Genomic DNA, 9,355 nt, shown 5'->3' with positions numbered 1-9,355 from the left:
TGACACATCTTCGTTCATCTTTTTCATTGGCCAACTTTCACATGCATATGCGGCAATGGAGAATACCATGGCTTGAGTCAGGCACACCTTAGTCCTCAAAGTAACATCCTTGCTTTTCAATACTCTAAAGGCTTACGCAACAGATTTACCTCATACATCTTTTGATCTCTTGACTGCTTCTTCCATGAGCATTGATTGTAGAGCCAAGGAAGACAAAGTCCTTGATAACTTCAACTTTTCTCCATTTATCATGATGTTACCTACTGGTCCAGTTGTGAGGATGTTGGTGTTCTTTACATTGAGTTGTCATCCACACTGAAGGCTGCCATCCTTGATTTTCGTCAGCAAGTGCTTCCAGTCCTCACTTTCAGCAAGCCAGATTGTGTCATCTGCTTATCATAGGTTGTTAGTAAGCCTCCCTCCAACCTTGATGCCCCATTTTTCTTTATATAATCGAGCTTCTCTGATTATTTGCTCAATGTAGTCAATGTTAGTCCTTATAAATGTGTTCCGCAGTGGATTATACCTAAATAAACGTCTTTTTATTTTGCCATAGAAAATTTTTAAATCCTTTCTCCCAAGCATATTATTCAAGATGGACTGGAATAGTGAATGATATTATTGTGTAAGTCTTAAATAAAAATTATCTCTACTCAAATCACAGTTGCATAAAAAGAACTGGCAGTTCTCTATAAAAGCACAAGTTTGGTTGATGCTGCATTTTGCTGTGTGTTCATTTTTTATGAAGGAAAATTCAGTGGAGGGTGTGTGTGTGTCTGTCTGTCTGTCTGCCAGCCAACATTATTTGAGAAGTACTTAGTGAGTGGCCTCCACCAGGTTTACTGAAATGTTAATTTAAACAGATATTAAGCACAAGGTTTGCTTAAGTATTGTGTTACTTGCTGACTAGGAATTGCTCATCTTTTTCAGAAAAAGGAGAAACTAAACCAAAAACCTAATCCCTACTGATCTTGTTCCATTATTGTATCATCTTCTTGATTTTAAATTTTTGTCATTGGCCATTGACTTATGGGTAATGTTTCTAGAAATATCCTTGCTATAAAGGCCTATTTGACTCCCTCTGTGTTTGATTAAATACATTCTCTAATGTACAAGATGTTTTGCCTTAGTGTTCTCTAATGGCTACAGGTTATTTATTAATCATTTCAACTTACGGCTGTCTCTATACATTTGTACCTTTGTGATACTCCAATTACAATGAGAAGAAAACACTCAGTCTAGGTCCAAATCCTCACCTCTGCCTTTATTTACTGTTTCCCTTCTCCTTGGTACTAGAGCATCCTGTGCTGGCCTCAACTCCATTAATAAGTGATTTCCTCCTCTCTGAATATGCATCTTCTCAGAACAGTAGCACTTTCCTTTGATATATCTGCCATATTGAAAATATTTCTTCATAATCCTCAAAGTACCCCACCTGTATGAGTGTAACCACTGGGTCAGTTATTTATCCTCTTATTTCTTGGTCTTGCCTGTCACCATGGCATCGTTGTATGTCTCCTGGCCCCATTCTCTTCTGGACCGCTGACATTAGTATTGGAGTGAACCCCCAGCAGGAAATTTTGTTCCTATCTGTAAAGTTAGGTAAGGAGAAATAACGTCTATTTATGGGCTTTTCTCTTCGTCTTACCTATTGCAATGTCTTCCAAAATGGAAAGTGGGTGTGTGATATTTTAAAATACATATATATATACATATACACACACACATATATATATATATCGTTTTATCTATGTGAGGTCAATTCTAAGTTAATGAGTATTGACTTATCTTTAAACGTAAGTTAAAATGTGAAGCACCTTTTCATCTCCAGCCTTGACATGCATAATGAGTATGAAGAATATTTGCATGATAGAAATGAACTATATTTCCATAATGCTTAGCTTTGATAATGGGAGGGACAGAAATGGTTTTTAATCACAGTAGTGTTCATCACTGCCAGCCTTGAGTGCTAAAATACCATTTGTTTGAGAGTGACCGCATGCTGGGATAGAATGTGATTTTTTTTCATGATACCAAGAAGCAATTGAGTCTGGGTTAAGTGTGAAAATCAGAGCTATGTTTAGAGGGTAGCATGTGTTTACAGTTTTACATTTGGAAGCAATAAATGTAATCATTATAGTCTTCTGCATATAGCGATAATGTATTATTATTGGATACAACATCCTAGAAATTCATATTTACAAATGAAAGTGTAAGACCCAAATATCCAGGGAGTACCTCAATAATCAAGACCTGGAGTTACAGCAAAGTAGATTTTTCTTCAACACAAGGTCAGTAGTTTGAACACACCAGCAGCTCTGAGGGTCCTGTGGGCTTGCTATAAATACGAATCAACGCAATGGCAAGGAATGTGTTATTTTGTTTTGTCTTGTTCAGATAAAAGTTTATGCACACATATTACTAGTTGTTTTCCTTTCCATTTTAGTCAGCATTTGGGGATTGTGACTTCAATGCACCAGATTTCAATAGTATTTGAGTCTTAAAACACCATTAGCGGTATTTGTTTATTTATTTAGTTTTTACTGCTCAGGCTAAAGTCAATAAATGGTGCTGACACTGACAGTGAGTAACTAAGCATTTCCCTTCCATCTGTCATTGGTGCCCACTTATGTTATAGTTAATGGATACGTAAAGGCCAGTAGCTAAACTTTTATTCTGATTTACTCTTCTGTATTTACCTCTACATGTAGTTATACAGCCAATGTAGTGATTCTGGATGAAGCTCATATGATTTGGAAAAAACATTGATATTTTAAAAATCTAGATGTGTTTACAAGTTGTGGTTTGAGGTGGGAGAGCCAGCCCCCCACCACAAATCACGAGTTAGATAGGCACAATTGTAGGGTTGAGATATATAAATATATTATTAAAGTCATCAAGAGCATGAGAGATAAAAGAGAGTCAAGTAATGGAGTCAGACACATTTCATGGTAGCATTGCTCACCTCAGCCCCGCTTGGTGGTCCACGTGGAGAGAGCAGGAACGGAAAGAGAACAGGGGAAAGGGGGCCGGGGGAGGAGAAGGAGCCCAGGAGAGGTCAAGGGAGGAGCCGAGAGAGGGAGAAAGGGAGCTCTCTATTGCTGACCCAGGCCTATATACCTTTGGGGGCGTGCAAGCCCAGTCATTACAGGTAAAGACATACGTCAGAGGAAGGGGTTGCACTATAGTTTATACAGCAATGAGAGGAGGTGGTCTAGGGCCATACACGCAATAGGAAGAGGAGGGATTGGTGGTATACATGTGACAAGATGGGCGGATCCTAGAGTCAGGATGGCAGCTGGGTCTCCATAGGAACCATTCTCAGTAGGGTGTAAACCCCACCTGTAGGAACCAAGTCATGACTACGGCCTGTCAATTGTCCTTAACAGCAGGGAACAGGGCCCACTGCAGTCTGGCAACTGATAGCCCTCAGGGAGGATGCCTGTAAGCATCTGACCTCCCCCCACAACAAGTTCTATTTGACAATATGCTGCTAGTTCTTAATAAAATTTAACACCTAAAGAGGGGATTTAATCACAGTGTGCTACTATTAGACACTTACCAAAAGATATCTCTTAATCACATTATATTTTATTTTGAAAAGAACCTTTGAATTTATTATAACTTCCAACTTTGTATAGACAATGTTGCTCTAAATTCTTAAACATTCCTAGCACATGCTTTTTCAAACTTTAACGTGTTCAGTGGAAAAGAGATCACTACCTCCACCTTAGAGCAGTTTTGTTAGAAAGTTCTTCCTAACATTGAATACAGTCTGCCTCCCTGTAATAATATCCAGTCCCAGTCTGTGCTGTTCATCTAGTTAGATTGAGTGGGCCATTTTCACGCTGTCATTGGATCATCACGAAGGTCAGGTAGCTTTATTCATTTCATTAACTTGATGACACCTCCAACCATCAGAGTCCAACTGGCTCAATAAAGTGTGTCATTGGCCTAAGGGTAACAAGGTTGCTGGAGTCACTCAAAATAGAGTTCTCTGGGAGTACAATATAGTGTCACACAAATATGTCCTTACATGCCTGGCTTCCTCAGTTAACTGAATGTTTTAAGGAGAGGAACATAACAATGATTTTTAGACCCAGCAATACTCGAATGCAGTGCCTGTCATATAATAGGGCAACCAATAAGCATTCTATCCAAAGACAACTGTATGAAACGAAATGTATTACTGAATAAGTTTGATGTATCTGTACATTTTACAAGTTATTTTTATGTACAAAGGAAATTATTTTGCTTTATGTTATGTTACTTTAGCATGCTACCAGGTTATAGTTTGGCTATGTGTTCATGTGTTAATTCTTCATGTAACAGTTGATATCTTGCTCTTCTTACTGAAGTCTCTCAAGAACATTGGATTAGGTAGATCATGAAACTTCAGTTGTGTTTTATATTTGGTTGTTTTTAGTATATAGAAAAGTTAATCATGAGGCACTTTTCTATTTAAGAAAATTAAGTGAATTATATAATGCACTGACTGCCTTTAGAGATCACGGATAATTAATTGTACAGTTGTATAGTATAAGTATAGTTGGCCCTTGAAAGCAAATTATAAATTCAAAGTCATTTATCTACCTAATTATGTAGTGCTTGGGGATGATTTGTTCTTCGTGAGTTTTAATGATGCTGTCTGTAAAAGCAATAGTGGATAAGACAATGACGCAAGGTTCCTTAGTAACCACACAACCCTTCTCTCCAAGCTTCAGAATCTTTTCCTCCACATGAGGGGTCAGTGCCCAAAGCTGCTTTGTTTGCATCTACAGGTGATTTACTTCATTTCTCTATTAATGGAATGCAGGTTTGACCATATCCTATGAGAAATAAAATGAGCACTTTTGTCCATGCATATGAACACAGTATGCATTTTAATCCTGTAAAATAATTATTGATTTATTAAAATACATCTCAGAAAATATACTTATTCTACCTTTATTATTATTAGAAATAAAACAGATAAATGGTGAGTGCTGCTGGCATTCTGGGGACTAACCAGTGTCACAGAAAAAAATATCTACATGAAATGTTGAATGGGAAACTAATTTGCTGTGAAAACTTTCACCTATACTATCATAAAATATTTTTAAAGAAATAAAAGTGGTAAATGACAGTAAATATGAGCCCTCTCATGTTCTTGCTACTCCCTCCTTTTTCCTGATTTCCTGGGTTCCTACGTGGTTTGGGTGGGACTCAGAACCATTGAGAGGTTGGCAGTGGAAGTGACGGGGAGCCCTAAGGATTCTCCGAAGGAACTCCTGCAACTTGAGTGACCTGTCCTTAGTGTAGACTCAAAGGAGGAAACCCTGGTTTGATTGGTTATTGAGATGAATGGTTAACAGCCAGACTGCAGCTGAGTCAGAGGTCGAGAGATGCCTCCAGGCTCTGCCAGAGCTAAGAAAGACTAAGCCACATTTTCAAGAACAACAGAAGTAAGTTGCAGACGCTAACTTCATGTGCAAGGCCAGAAACTGGCCAACTCTACCTCACTAGATACCAGATAGACAAGACTCCTCCTGCTACCTGGATGGTAACCTCATACACACAGATGCCCATGGGGTGGAATCGGAGAAGGGGTGGAAAACCTGAGCAATTAAGTGGTAACCTACACAAACCCAAAACAAGTCCATTGCCACTGGGTGGATTTCAACTCATAGCAACTCTGCAATACTTAAAAAGGCTTTTTTACTGTGTACATTGGACAGCTGCTGCCTTAATTCCAGTTCCTGTGAATTTTCGTATTCAGAAAAGGCCCCTTGTCCTTAATTTTGTTTTTTCAAATGATGAACTGATTTACTGTGAGACATTCACTCCCAATTTCCTCTTCCCAAATACTTTCTCAGTTGAAACAGAGTCCCTCCCTGGTGACCTACCCTTGAAAAACCAATTCTTGTCCCCATCTCACATGACTGCAATGACCAGTCCTGGCTTTCAAATCTATAAAGATCTCTGATAGTTGCACCAAACTTAATGCTGCAAACTTTTTGCTTATTCCCTCCAATTCTTAATTTCCCTCCACTTTACTCTGATTCGGCTCTTTAATATCGCCATGTTAAAACCTGTAGCAAAGTGTGTGAGTCTGGGTACTTTAGAGAAACAAATCCACAGAAATTCATGTATAAGAGAGAGTTTTATATAAAGGGTAAGTGTTCATCAAGAAAACATTCCAACCCAGTGCTGCCCATGCCCACAAGTCCAACATTGGCCCACATGTCCGACAGCAATCCATGAAGTCCTCCTCCATCTCACAAAACACAGGCTATGATAAAGTGACCAGATTTTAACATTGGTAATGCAGGACAAAAGCAGGACACCATTGATAAAACTCATATCCTGGTGAAATAGCCACATGGCAGCCGAAAACCGTATACCCTAGCTTGTCGTGCATTCTTTCCAAAAATCAGGACTTTCTTAAAATGCCGCGGGATGCGGGAAAAATTGTTAAAAATCAGGACTGTCCCGGCCAAAAGTTGGATGTCTGGTCACCTTAGACTATGATGCCGACTGCAGGAGGAAAGCCAAATCAGTGAAAACGTCTCAGTGCTGGCAGGGGTCTCCACACGGCTGCTCCAGCACCCAGGGCTGCATCGGGGATGTCTTGCAAGAAGTCAGCCTTGCCAGCTGAAGCAGGGAACTGGATAAGGAGCTGCACCCTGGTCCGATCATCACAAAGCAAGAGACTGGAGAAGTAGAAAGGTGAGGCTCACCGAGCCATTTATCTCTCCACCTTTCAATTAACCCCACATGTGTTTATCGGCCAGGTTGGCACAATAAACTTTATATCAAAAAGTTCATAAAAACGTAAGATGTCTTAGGGAATTAGCCTATCACTGGATTGTGGAGCAGTGCACACCTCACAACAGGTTTCTCCCCATGTTAATCTCAGGCTCCAGTGAAGATTTCCTCTTCAGTCATTAAAGTGAATGGTTACCCATCTCAGGCTGATGCACACCAGGCTCGCGGCCATCTACCTGATGATGACTCTTAGCATCCCTGTAGGTCCTCTGGGGTTTCCAGACTCTTTGCAGTAGTAGAAAGCCTCAAGGGCTGGTGGTTTCGAACTTCTGACCTTGCAATTAGCAGCCCAATGCATAACTGCTCTACTACCAGGGTGTCTTTTACATACCTGACATTTCCTTTTTGCTTACTCACAATTCCTAGTCGGTGTGCTTTTCCAGTGCAGATGTGTTGCTGTGATCCTGAGCAGGTTTCAGTGGCTGGAAAGAAAGGCCTGGTGATTTTCCAGAAATTATAGGAAATTGTAAAGAGCATTTGAAATACATGTTTCACCTTTCCAATTGGAAGAATCACAAAGCATTGATCAAGAGGTTTTTTTATGTACCTACAAAATATGCTTTATTAGAAGTGATATAGCTATTTAGCCAGTAAAAAGATTTTAAGGGGTATTTTCCCAGAGAAAACAGGAATCTTGTAAAAGTAAAACTCTTTTACTATGAATCTAAGAAAAGTTTCAAAATAGTAATAAAATATTGTGAGATATTTGAAACTGTGTCAGTCAGGGTTGACTAGAGAAATAAACCCAGGACATGCAGATGTGTATAATAGAGAACTTTATATCAAAGAGTAATTGTATATTGAGAAAACATCCCAGCCCAGTCCAGATCAAGTCCATAAGTCCAATATTAATCCATATGTCTGATACCAGTCTATAATTTCCTCTTTAGACTCACACCACACATGCAATGATGCTGAATGCAGGAAGGTCACAGGTCAGTGGATGGAAAGTCTTGTGGATGCAGTGGTGGTGGAAGCATGTCAGCACTGGCGTGGGTCTCCATGTGGCTCCTCCAGCTTGAGGGCTCTGGTTCCATCAGGGGTCTCCATGTGGCTTGTCACCTGGAAGACAAGCAGAGTGTCTGTATGTATCTGGCCTCCAGTCAGCCATTTATCTCCTTCGCACCTCAAAATGAGGTCACCAAGGTGACCTGATTGACAGGTCCCCTTTGCAAGTTGACAGGACTTGACTCCACCCCTTTGCAAGTTAACAGGAGATTATGGAACTGCCACAGAAACTAATGTAAAACATTGATATTTTAGGCAATGTGGCAGTAAAGTAGACTACATAGGGAACATTAATTAGTTAGAAATGCAGACTACATTATTAAATACCTCTTGTAAACCTTGCTTTTCCAGGATAAAGTCCATTTTCACATTTCAATTTTTGAAATTTCAAAGACTTTCATAAGGCTTAATGAACTTAAATTTAAGATAGCCAATTTTAATGATAGTCAAGAGAAACTTAAGAGATCTTTATACGCTATTTTAAAGTAGAATTTAGGCATACATATTTAAAAGATCATCCTAGTATTTATAGTCTTAGGTTTCATTGCACCTGATAAATATTTTTGCATTTCTTCCAAGTTCAGGGCTTGTTTAATCTGATTTTGCTCTGCTGATAATTAGCAAATCTTCCATGTGAAGTTAATTACCCCCACTAACCCTGACCAAACTGTATGCTGTAAAAAGAGTTTAAATTTTTTAATCAAGAAAAGCCTTTCCCTGTGGGCTTTTCAGATTCAAAAATCCAATTAGTCATGATGTTTTCCTTTTAAAGATTAACCATCCATCTACATTGTGAAATGTTAATTAGAATCCAAACTATTTATAGGTCTTTTTTTTAAAACAATCTTTAAAAAAATCAGTGAATTTGATGTTTCCTTTACAAACAGTATTCACCATATATATAGTGTGTGGATATATATATATATCCCCAAGGGGCTTAAAATAGTACTGCTCAGTTATTTCATTTAGCTAGATTCACATTTCTGGTACACTCACCACTTTGCAGTCAGTTTGTTGTGCGTTGGTGGCTTGTGCGTTGCTGTGATGCTGGGAGCTATGGCACTAGTATATCAAATGCCAGCAGGGACATGCAACGTGAATAGGATTCATCTGAGCTTCCAGAATAAGAACGGACAACTCAGCTCCCCACTTCGAAGGAAGGAGCCACTGAAAACCTTCTGCACAGCTTTGAGACACTGTCAGCTGCTTAAGGCCTAGCGAACAGAAGCAGAACATTGTCAGAGACAGTGCTGTGTCACCAGAGGACGGGCCCCTGAAGTCGAGGGCACTCAAATTGTGACTGAGGAGGAGCCGATTTCTCCGAGTAAAGTTGGCCTGGTGGTGAATTAGGTAGAGCCTGTGGGAGTGGAACCTTCGGGATCTTGGTTTCCTGATGGGGCATGACTCGAGGACAGGAGAAACAGCTGCACAAACCTGCTAATGCCTGTGCCTTAGAATGGTCAAAGTATGAATCTAGGAAAATTGGAAGTCATCAAAAATGAATGGAACACATAAAGATTGATATGCTAGGTATTACTGA

Source organism: Echinops telfairi, unplaced genomic scaffold, assembly GCF_000313985.2.
Source record: "Echinops telfairi isolate 266 unplaced genomic scaffold, ASM31398v2 ScPeMD7_7421;HRSCAF=8459, whole genome shotgun sequence".
Classification (NCBI taxonomy): domain Eukaryota; kingdom Metazoa; phylum Chordata; class Mammalia; order Afrosoricida; family Tenrecidae; genus Echinops; species Echinops telfairi.
The sequence above is the reverse complement of the archived record's forward strand: the minus strand, read 5'-3'. Positions refer to the sequence as shown.